At 42.5% G+C, this 11,905-nt stretch overlaps 1 pseudogene; it reads left to right on the top strand.

Annotated features, from left to right (window-relative positions):
• Nucleotides 1-1,943: 1,943 nt before the first annotated feature.
• On the top strand, nucleotides 1,944-3,337 carry LOC120241915 (annotated as a pseudogene).
• The last annotated feature ends 8,568 nt before the right edge of the window (nucleotides 3,338-11,905 follow it).

Below are 11,905 nucleotides of genomic sequence, written 5' to 3'. Positions count from 1 at the left end.
CTTTTGGGTTCTTGAAAGGAAATTATTAGCACTAATTCCTAAAAAAACTCCTGACCAACAAAAATCTTGTTACCTTCTTACTACCCTATTTCCTTCTGGGGATAGTGATTGCTTCTTCCTGCAAGAACTTCTTTGTTCTATGTTCTTCCTTTTACATTCCATTTGAAACATTGTTCATATTTTGTTACCTGACCTCTACTTCCCTAAGCAACTGGTATTTGGTTTAAAGTCTTAAATTCTGTTAGACTTAGTAGAAATAACTTTTATGGAGTGCCTGGCTGGCTCAGTCAGGGGAGCATGTGGCTCTTGATCTCAGGGCTGTGGGTTCAAGTCCCACGTTGGGTGAAGAGATTACTTAAAAATAAATTCTTTTTAAAAATTACTTCTATGATATTTCTGACATATAGTTGCTCAGATTCTAAGTGGAAACATCATTATATACTCTATGAGCAAAATCTCAAGGGCTAGAGGAGGGTCCCCAGTAACTTTTACTATATAAGATCTGCACTGTTTCCACTTCATCAAGATTAAGAGACTTATGAAATATAACACCCAGATGTGTAGTTTTGGATTAAATTCTGGTTTTGAGAAGCCAGCTGTAAAGGCTATTTGGAGATTATTGAAATTTGTATATGGGTGTTAAATGAGATGAATAATTACTGAAATGAACTGGTAGAGATCACTGAATTGAAGCATGTTATAAAGCAACCTGTATATAGGGGCACCTGGGTAGCTCAGTCAGTTCAGTATCCTACTTCCGCTCAGGTCATGATCTCCCAGTCTGTGAATCTGAGCCCTAAGTTGGGCTCTGTGCTCACAGCTCGGAGCCAGGAGCCTGCTTTGGATTCTGTGTCTCCTCTCTCTCTACACCTCTCCTACTCACTCTGTCTCTGTCTCTCTCTAAAAAATAAATAAACATTTTTAAAAAATTTTTAAAAAGCAACATGTATATATTCTCATTTTGGTAAAAATGCATACATCTATATATCTCACCATAGAAACATATCTCAAAGGAATATACCATAATATAGTCTTTGGTTGTATTAGTATGGTTTTATATTATCTAATTTTCTACAATGCTCAGAAACTGATTTTATAATACTAAAAGCTAATTTCTTATTTAAAAACAAAAACTGTAGTAAAGGCTTATGGAAAAGGAAAAAGTTATAGTTCTAAAATATAAATTACAATTGAATATTACATTTCACATATAAAATACATTAGTTGAATATTAAAATCACTATGCTTAAAAAACCTTTCAGCCATTATTAGTCATACGCACCTACAATGTCATCAATTTGATATTAATATTGTTATATGCTGATGTACTGCCATTTAATAAAAGTTCCTTTTCATTTTTTTCCTTAAAAAAATAAAAATAAAAAAAATAAAAACAAAAACTGGGGGCACCTGGGTGGCTCATCCAACCTCTGATTTCGGCCTTGGTCGTGATCTCACTGTTTGTGGGATGGAACTGAACACTCCCTCCAGTCCCCCACATTGTTAGCATGGAGCGTGCTTGGGATTCTCTCTCTCTCTCTCTCTCTCTCTCTCTGCCCCTCCCCACTCACACACACATGTTCTCTCAAAATAAATAAATAAATATTTAAAAATAAAAACTATAGTTTCTAGAAAAAAACAAGGTGAATTATGCCACTTATAAAGATAATATTCCTTTTTTTTAAAAAAATTTAATGTTTATTTTTGAGAGAGAGAGAGACAAAGTGCAAATAGGGAAGAGGGAGAAAGAGAGAGGGAGACACAGAATCTGAAGCAGACTCCAGGGTCTGAGCTGTCAGCACAGAGCCTGACACAGGGCTTGAACTTGTTAACTGTGAGATTATGACCTGAGCTGAAGTCGGACGCTTAACTGACTGAGCCACCCGGGCTCCCCAAAAGATAGTATTTCAAACCAGTTAGAAAATGGAATTTACAGGAATCACCATGGCGGCTGGGACCTTGTACACATCCTGAAAACCGGAGGGCCTTCAAGGCTCTCATTGCTGCTCAGTACAGCGGGGCTCAGGTCCGCGTGCTCTCTGCACCACCCCACTTCCACTTTGGCCAAACCAACCTCACCCCTGAATTTCTCCGTAAATTTCCTGCGGGCAAGGTTCCAGCATTTGAGGGGGACGATGGATTCTGTGTTCGAGAGCAATGCCATTGCCTACTATGTGAGCAATGAGGAGCTGCAGGGAAGTACTCCTGAGGCTGCAGCCCAGGTGGTGCAGTGGGTGAGCTTTGCCGATAGCGACATAGTGCCCCCAGGCAGTACCTGGATGTTCCCCACCCCGGGCATCATGCACCACAACAAGCAGGCCACAGAGAATGCAAAGGAGGAGGTGAGGAGAATTCTGGGGCTACTCGATGCTCACCTGAAGACGAGGACTTTCCTGGTGGGCGAACGCGTGACACTGGCCGACATCACAGTTGTCTGCACCCAGCTGTGGCTCTATAAACAGGTCCTGGAGCCTTCTTTCCGCCAGGCCTTCCCCAACACCAACCGCTGGTTCCCCACCTGCATTAACCAGCCGCAGTTCCGAGCCGTCTTGGGGGAGGTGAAACTGTGAGAATATGGCCCAGTTTGATGCTAAAAAGTTTGCAGAGAGCCAGCCTAAAAAGGACACCCCCAGGAAGGAGAAGGGTTCTCGGGAAGAGGAGCAGAAGCCCCAGGCTGAGCAGAAAGAGGAGAAAAAGGCCACCGCCCCTGCTCCTGAGGAGGAGACGGAGGGGTGTGAGCAGGCGCTCGCTGCAGAGCCGAAGGCCAAGGACCCCTTTGCCCCCTTGCCCAAGAGTACCTTTGTGTTGGATGAATTTAATTTAAGCGCAAATACTCCAATGAGGACACCCTGTCCGTGGCGCTGCCGTATTTCTGGGAGCACTTCGTAAGGACGGCTGGTCCCTGGGGTACGCGGAGTACCGCTGCCCCGAAGAGCTCACCCAGACCTTCATGAGCGGCAACCTCATCACCGGAATGTTCCAGCGGTTGGACAAGCTGAGGAAGAACGCCTTTGCCAGTGTCATTCTCTTCGGAACCAACAATAGCACCTCCTTTTCTGGAGTCTGGGTCTCCCGAGGCCGGGAGCTTGCCTTTCCGCCGAGCCCAGACTGTCAGGTGGACTAGAGTCCTATACAGGCGGAGACTGGACGCTGGCAGCGAGGAAGCCCAGACGCTGGTTGGAGAGTACTTTTCCTGGGAGGGGGCCGTCCAGCCTGTGGGCAAAGCCTTCAATCAGGGCAAGATCTTCAAGTGAACATCTCTTGCTGTCACCTAGCTGCCTGCACCTGCCCTTCAGGGAGATGGGGGTCATTAAAGGAAACTGAACATTGAAAAAAAGAAATGGAATTTACATATGATATTGTGACATCTGCTAACCACCTGGGAACTAAAAAAAAAGAAAGAATCCCTGTGTTGTATCTTATTACAAAATAAATTCAAATGAAGTAAAGATTTAAATGTTATGAAATAAAACCATAGAAAGCTGTTTTCTTATAAACATAGGCTAAGTTAATGTTACATTGTAAAAGCTTTTCCTGAAAACAAAATCCAAAAGCGAAGAAGGAAAATATATATACATTTGATTACATAAAAATGAAATCTTCTGGATGTATGCTATATATTATATATATTGTATCCCAATGAGCAATTGAAAATTTAAATCTCCTGTATATCCAAAAATACTCTAAAGTCAAAAGACTGGGAAAAAATATTTACAGCACAGAATATAGTTGAAAGATTAAGTTCTTTATTTTATGTAGAGCTCACACAAATGAAGAAAGAAAAGATGAATAATCCAAAAGAAAGAGGGGCAAAAAATATAAATAGGCAAATTAGAGAGAAACAAAAAACCTTTGAAAATAATTTTTTGTTGTTGCTTTAAACCAAAAGTTTTTTTTTTAATTTTTTAATGTTTTCTTTATTTCTGAGAGAGAGAAGAGACAGCATGAGCAGGGGAGGGTCAGAGAGAGAGGGAGACACAGAATCTGAAACAGGCTCCAGGCTCTGAGCTAGATGTCAGCACAGAGCCCGACGCGGGGCTCAAACCCACGAACCGTGAGATCATGACCTGAGCCAAAGTCGGAAGCTTAACCCACTGAGCCACCCAGATGCCCCATATGTTCCACAGTTTTAAGTCCCTTTCTTCAGAGGTTCAAGTAAATATGGGAAGCTATTAATAAATTTAGCATATTTTCTCATAAGAATGGTATTATAGCCTCTGCGTTCTCAATCTAGTACACAAAAGCCTATTTAACCTGTAATGTCAATGGATTATAATAGTAAAAATGCCAATTGTTCAGTTGAATTTTATTATAACATTTACCCCTAACTTTTTTTCTTTTTTAATTTCTTTATATATTTTTGAGAAAGAGAGCATGTACACATGAGTTGGGGAAAGGGAGAGAGAAACAGAGAAAATCCCAAGCAGGCTCCACACTGTCAGCACAGAGCCCAATGCGGGGCTTGAACTGAGATCATGACCTGAACTGAAATCATGAGTCAGACGCTTAGCTGACTGAGCCACCCGTGTACCCCTCCTCCCAACTTTTAAAAAATTTTTTTAAATATTTATTTATTTTTGAGACAGAGACAGTCATGAATGGGGCAGGGGCAGAGAGAGAAAGAGACACAGAATCTGAAGCAGGCTCCAGGCCTTGACCTGTCAGCACAGAGCCCAACGCAGGGCTCAAACCCACAAACCATGAGATCATGACCTGAGCCGAAGTTGGACGTATAACTGACTCAGGTGCCCCCAAAATTTATTTTTTATTGTGAAATGTTTTATTATCTTTTTAATATCTATAAGCTCTATAGCCATGTTCTCCTTATCCCTACCTGATACTATCAATTTGTATTCTCTGGTTTTATGTTTTTTCTTTATCAGTGTTGGTATCAGTTTATCCCTTTTATTAATCTTTCTAAAGAGTAATCTCTTGGCCTTTTTTGAGTTTTTCTATTATAAAACATGATTTTTATTTTAATTGTAATAAAATATAACAAAATTTACCATCTTAACCATTTTTAAGGGTACAGTTCAATCTTGTTAAGTATATTCACATTGTTGTGTACCCAATCTCTAGAACTTTTTCATCTTGGAAAACTAGAATTCTTTTCCCATTAAACAACAATTCTCCATTTCCTCTCCTCCTAGCCCTTGGTGACCACCCTTCTACTTTCTATTTTTATGAAGTTGATACTGTAATATAATTGAAATCATAGGTATTTTTTATGATTAGCTCATTTTACTTAGCATGATGTCCTCCATGTTGTAAATGAGTCAGAATTTTCTTCTTTCTTAATGCTGAAAGGTAACTTCATTGTATGCATGTATATACCACATTTTGATTGTCCATTCATTTATTGATGCCCTCAACTTCTAAATAATTATAAGCTTCAGAAAGTTACAAAAAATAGTCTTAATATGGTGAATATCTTTATACCCCTCACCTAGGTATATCAATTGTTAACATTTTGCATGTGTATACATGAAAGAGAGAGAAGAGGAATACTGCAAAATGTGAGCAATAACATTATACATGTGTATGTGTATAATGTACATTTTTAGATAAACTATTAGCAAGTAATTTGTAGACATCATGACACTTTGCCCTTAATTAGTTTAGACTGTCTCTCTTAGGAACAATTACATAATCTGCAGCACCTGGTGGTTAAGCTTGTTTCAGCTCAGGTCTTGATTTTATAGTTCGTGGGTTCAAGCCCCATGTCAGGCTCCATGCTGGCACTGGGGAGCCTGCTTGGGATTCTCTCCCTCTCTCTGCCCCTCCTCTGCTTGCTCTCTCTCTTTCTCAAAATAAATAAACCTAAAGAACAGTTTCATAATTCTACATAACAACACCATGATCATACCAAAGGAATTTAAAATTGATACAATAGGGTCAATATTTATATTTCTCCATTTATTTCCAAAATGTCTTTGTATCTTTTTATTTTATCTTTTTTTAATGCTTATTTTTGAGAGACAGAGACACCACAAGCAGAGGAGGGGCAGACAGTGGGGGACAGAGGATCCAAAGCAGGCTCTGCACTGACAGCAACAAGCCCGATGTGGGGCTGGAACTCAACGAAGATCATGGAGATCATGACTGAGCTGAAGTCTGACGCTTAACCGACTGAGCCACCCAGGCGCCCTTAAACCAAAACTTTTGAGAGCAACTGATCTTTAGAATTTATATGTGCTGCTTCTCTTTCCCAGAGCCTCTGATACTACTTGGTTTTTGAATTGCCTGATATCTTAGTTGTTTTACATTCTGGTTAGTTTAATTCATTGGAACCTGAGTTAATGAGATACCAGCGTGGCTTTTGATCCTCAGTAGAACATGTAACTGGCTTCGAGGAACGATTTCATATCACTGAACGCTGGCAACCTGCCTCACAGATATGTGCCATTATCCTCAGGAAAGCTGAGAAAAATGGTGTGGCTCGTTCATTGCAATCTGTTGAGAATACTTGAAGCGCAATATCCAACTGACAGTATTAGTAAAATTATTTTCAAAATAAAAGGCATCAATACTATCAGCCTTAGAGTGATGTTTTCACTGAATGTGAATATTCGATTTTCTTTAGTTAATACACACATGTGTATCTAGTGCGGTTGGGCCCTAACAACAGGGAAGTCATATTTTAGAGAAAGACTTAGAAAAGAGTGTAATGGTCCAAGGACAGTTTCTAACTTGGCATCTTATACTCACTTACTACCCTACTATGAATCTGTAAATTTTATATAAGTTGTTATAGAATAGCCGTTATTTCTATAGTGAAATACTCCTTCAATCAAAATGAAGTGTCATCTACATACCAGGCACTGTCCTTGATGTTGGGGACTTAATAAGGAATAAGATACAATCCCTACTCTCAAGAGATTGGTGGAAATATAACCGAGGCGCGGGCATTCAAGGGCACCGGGCTCCTGGGATCCCGAATAGAGCAGGTTTGGCCACTCGCTGCTGACAAAAGCCAAGAAAAGAATTTATCTCAAGGAGGCCAGTACCAGGAAGACAAAGGACTATCCTCTCAAAGACTGTCCCCAAAGTGCCAAAATTACATCGTTGTTTATATAATGAAAATGTGGGACAAAGGTCAGTGGATATGTGCAAGGTGGGTGGGAAAGGTCAGGTCATCATTGACTTGGCGTCAATGGGGTCTTGCTGATTTAAGGCAGTCCTTATTGCTTGAGGGGGTGGTTTCAGTTCCCTTCATGGGATGCTTTGTCTGCAGGGGCTTTTGTCTGAGTTTAGAGATAAGTCGGAAAGAAGAACTTAATCAATTAGAAAGTACAGACTGAAGTCAAAATGGAGGCAGTTGAAGTTCTCTTTCAGGAAATTGTAACTTACAAGGCATTTTATATATATTCCCCTCTTGATTCTTATAGAAGTTCTGTGAAGTAGTCGTGAAGAGACAGAAGCTCAAAGTTCCAAGAATTGCCCAAGGTCAAGTAAATCAGAGTCCCCAAACACAGGTTTTCTGAGGCAGAGCTCATGATATACAAGAAGGATTAATAGTATCTGACCTTGCAGAGAATTTGGGGATCTGACTTATTTCTCTGTCTTTCCTTTCTTTTTCATTTCCTTTCTTTGCCTTTAGACAAAACGAATTTTTCATTCTTAGCCAATAGTGCATTTGTACTTAATATTTGGTTTGTTTTTAACTTTTTAATGTTTTATTTATTTTTGAAAGAGAGAGAGAACAAGCAGGAGAGGGGCAGAGAGGGAGACACAGAATCTGCAAAGCAGGCTTCAGTCTCTGAGCTGTCAGCACAGAGCCTGACGCGGGGCTTGAACTCATGAACCATGAGATCATGACCTGAGCTGAAGTTGAAGGCTTAACCGACTGAGCTACCCAGGTGCCCCTGTACTTACGTTTTTGGAGAAGCATTCATGTTCTGGCTATTTATCTCTTGAGACTACTTAGGCAATAATCTGTAAAGGATCTTAAATGATAGTATAACAACTCCAAAGTGCTCTTGTTGGGATTTTTGTTTTGTTATAAAACTAAATATTTTCCAGTAGAGCAGAAATGTCTTACATTTTTCTTTTTGTCTGCAATGTGTACTGTAGGTATATAAATGTTGCTTTCTTTTGGGTGTTTCAGTCATGTACAAAACTACCTTTTAATTCGCTGAGCTTCTGTTGTGCAAGTAGCTTGTTTTATTCATCTCTGCTGTTTCTCTCTTTCCTAACTTGGCAAAATGTATATGAGGTACATGTTAGATCCTCATTAAAACTTCAAGTTGAAAAGAGCAAAAAAAGAGAAACTGAGTTATAAAATTCTTTTTGGGGATGCCTGAGTGGCTCAGTCAATTGGGTGTCCGACTTTGGCTCAGGTCATGATCTCACGGCTCGTGGGTTCAAGCCCCGCGTCGGGCTCTGTGCTAACAGCTCAGAGCCTGAAGCCTGCTTTGCAGATTCTGTGTCTCCCTCTCTGCCCCTCTCCTGCTTGTTCTCTCTCTTTCAAAAATAAATAAAACAGAGCCTGGAACCTGCTTCGGATTCTGTCTCTCCCTCTCTCTCTGACCCTCCCCTGCTCAAGCTGTCTCTCTTGCTCTCTCTCAGAAATAAATAAAACAATAAAAATAAATAAATAAATAAAATTCTTTTTGGATGAATAACAACATTCTTCAGGGTTCATAGTTCAGATAATTTAGTTAATCCCATATTTACAATTAGAAAAACCCGCTAAGGGATCTGTGAACTTTCAGTATTTAGTAAATGAAGATACTATAACTTTCTTTATGTAAATTAGCGCATTCTTGTTTGGGTTTTGATTTGTTTTGGTTAGCATTTTCTTCTCACATAATCAGCAGTCTAAAAAACACTTTAAGGGCGCCTGGTTGGCTCAATTGGTTGAGCGTCCGACTTTGGCTCAGGTCATGATCACACAGTCCGTGCATTCGAGCCCCGCATCAGGCTCTGTGCTGACAGATCAGAGCCTGGAGCCTGCTTCAGATTCTGTGTCTCCCTCTCTCTCTCTGCCCCTCCCCTGCTCTCTCTCTCTTTCAAAATAAAGACATTAAAAAAAAAACCACTTTAGGGAGGAAAGAGCTTTGACTGCAGGAGGAGGTGATATGGAGGTTGAGCAAGGTTGTTAACACTGACTTTGCTCTTACTGTCTGCTGTTGGCCAACCTGAAAGAGGACTTCAACTTCCTGAATTTTGACCTCAAACTCTACAACTGATTTAAATTTTTCTTTCCAGTTTATCTCTTATCTCACACAAACGACCCTGTGGGCAAAGTATTCTTTACCTTCTCAAGCATTAAGGACTGCCCTGAGCCTGCAAGACCTCGCCCAGGATTGATCCCAAGACCATGATGACCTGACCTTTTACTGCCCCAACAGCACGTACCCACCGACCTTTGTCCCACATTTTCCTCATAAACCTGGAAGAATTTTCTGCACTTTGGAGACAGTCTCTGAGAAGTTAGTCCTCTGTCATTCTGGGTTGGGCTATTTGAAATATATTCCTTTCTTGTTTTACCACCACCTGTCTTTGGATTTTGTCAGCGGTAAGTAGCCAAACTTGGTCTGTTTGGGATCCCTGGAGCCAGGTTCTCTTGCACCCCTGAGTCCCCGGCTAAGCCACAACAAGATTGTGTTCGATACCACAGTTTGAAGAAAGTATGAGATGTGGTAGCCAACTTTCTTCCTAAGTGTATGCAGAGAGTTTGTTATTATTATTATTTTAAATATTTATTTTGAGGGAGACAGCATGAGTGGGGGAAGGACAGAGAGATAGAGAGGGAGAGAGAATCCCAAGCAAGCTCTGTGCTGTCAGCGCAGAGACCAATGGCAGGGCTCAGTCCCATGAACCCGTAAGATCATCATCTGAGCTGAAATCAAGAGTTGGACGTTAAACAGCTGAGCTATCCAGGTGCCTGGAGAGTTTATTGTGATGATGATGTGGTCACTCAACAAATATTTGAGTGTTCACATTGTGAGGACTCTAGGGATACAGTAGTAAAAAGGCAGGCAAGATTTCTGTTCTGAAAATCCATTCTGAAAGTTTTAATTCAAATGTGTGTGGGTTGACTGAATCGCCATGGTGTGTTCTCCTGTGGTAGGAACCCCTCCCTAAGGAGAAAGAAAAAAATTGAAGATAGAAGAGAAGACTTCAAGGTCACCTAGATATGAGTCCAGCTGCCTACATCCCCCATGTTCCTGTAAACTGAAACAACTTAATCAGACTGCATGTTTGTGTGTATTACCATATATGGGAGACAAAGAAATAGAAAATGCATAAAAAAACCTATGCCATATGATGTGGGCCACTCAGTTCTTTTGGGTACGAACCCAACTGAGTGGTGCCGGCATAAATAAAGTTGCTTCCTGGAAAGAAAAGTCTCAGTGTCACGACTCTCTGAGCGAGAATCCTGCAACATTACCTGGGGGCCTCGCCCGGGACTCGGAGACGGTGGTTTGCCACCTACCTTGCCACCAGGGTACGAGCCTCGGAGCACCGGGAGAAAAGACCTCACCTGGCGCCAGCGGACCTCTTGATCCGTAGGGGATTAGCCTATCCCGGTGGGCCGGGGCGAGGGACCTGTGTGCGCTAACGGAACCCGAGGCCCAGGAACCAGCTTAAGGAGCGCCACCCATCTGACTGGTAAGAACCCGGGTTCGTTTTGGTGGACCTGCCCTAAGAGGCAGAAGGGGAGCCTGATCACCTCCCAGAGTTGCAGTAGTAAGTCCACAAGGGAAGAGGAACGAAGCTGCAACTCTAAGGCGCTGGATGTAGGGCGATGGGCTGGAGTCGTTGTGTGAATGTGTGTGACTGAGACGGACAACGGGAAGGTTCCGACCTGACCAAGGGCCGAAGCGAGTGTTGAGTCCCAATCCGCGGTTCCGTGGTGACCTCATACGGCTTAAGGCGGCGTCAGACTTTCTCGGGAGTCTGATCCGGGTCAGGGATTGAAACTGAAACCGCCAATGCTAAGAGGAGCCTGAAATATCTCCGAGAGGAGAGCGGCCGGAAACGGACAAAGCGGGTGTGCGTCCTTTCCAACCTGGTCCCCCTCCTTCCCTGGTCTTCCCTTTCTTGTGCGTGAAAGTCGTCTGTTAGGGGGAGGAAATGGGTGGAAAGCAGAGTAAACTGACTCCCCTAGAGTGTATGTTGAGGAATTTCAAAAAGAGATATTCAGGAAATTATGGTGTAAAATTAACTCCTGAAAAGCTCCGGACATTCTGTGAAATTGACTGGCCATCTTTTGGGGTGGGCTGGCCCTCTGAGGGCTCACTTGATAAGGAACTAGTTGGCCGGGTGTTCAGAGTCATTGCAGGGGACGCAGGCCACCCTGACCAATTTCCTTATATTGACTGTTGGCAAGACCTGGTCCTGTCCCGTCCTCCTTGGCTAAAAGTCTGTATTGAAGAGAGCTGTAAAGTAATCCTGGCTCGCCTCACAGCTTCCACCAAATACCGGCCAGAGGTTAAAAAGCCCATACTGTCAGGAGAACCTGAAGAAACCCCGCCACCATATGTCCCACTGTACCCCTCCCTGCCGCCTGTGCCTCCAACAGCCCTAACTGCAGAAGCCTCATCGGAGTCTGCCCCCAGCCCCAAAGCCTTACCACCCCTCGCACCACCGACCTCCCCAAGTGTGACTGACTCACCCAAACCACCAATCTTAACCCCCCATACACCTCCTGAACGGTGGCGACCAGAGAATCAGGCCAATAAAGGCAGCCCTTCCCTACAGCCGCACCGAGGAGCCCAACAGATGCCGCTGAGGGAAATTAGGGGTCCTATCTATTATGATCAGGAAGGCCAGATCCAAGGAGGCCAGCGTATTTACATGTACCAGCCCTTTACCACTACGGATCTCCTGAATTGGAAGCACCATACCCCCTCCTATACGGAGAAGCCCCAAGCTATGATTGACTTAATGCAGTCCA

This window comes from Hyaena hyaena, unplaced genomic scaffold (genome assembly GCF_003009895.1).
Source record: "Hyaena hyaena isolate Hyena2069 unplaced genomic scaffold, ASM300989v1 scaffold_298, whole genome shotgun sequence".
NCBI lineage: Eukaryota > Metazoa > Chordata > Mammalia > Carnivora > Hyaenidae > Hyaena > Hyaena hyaena.
The sequence above is the reverse complement of the archived record's forward strand: the minus strand, read 5'-3'. Positions and strand labels throughout refer to the sequence as shown.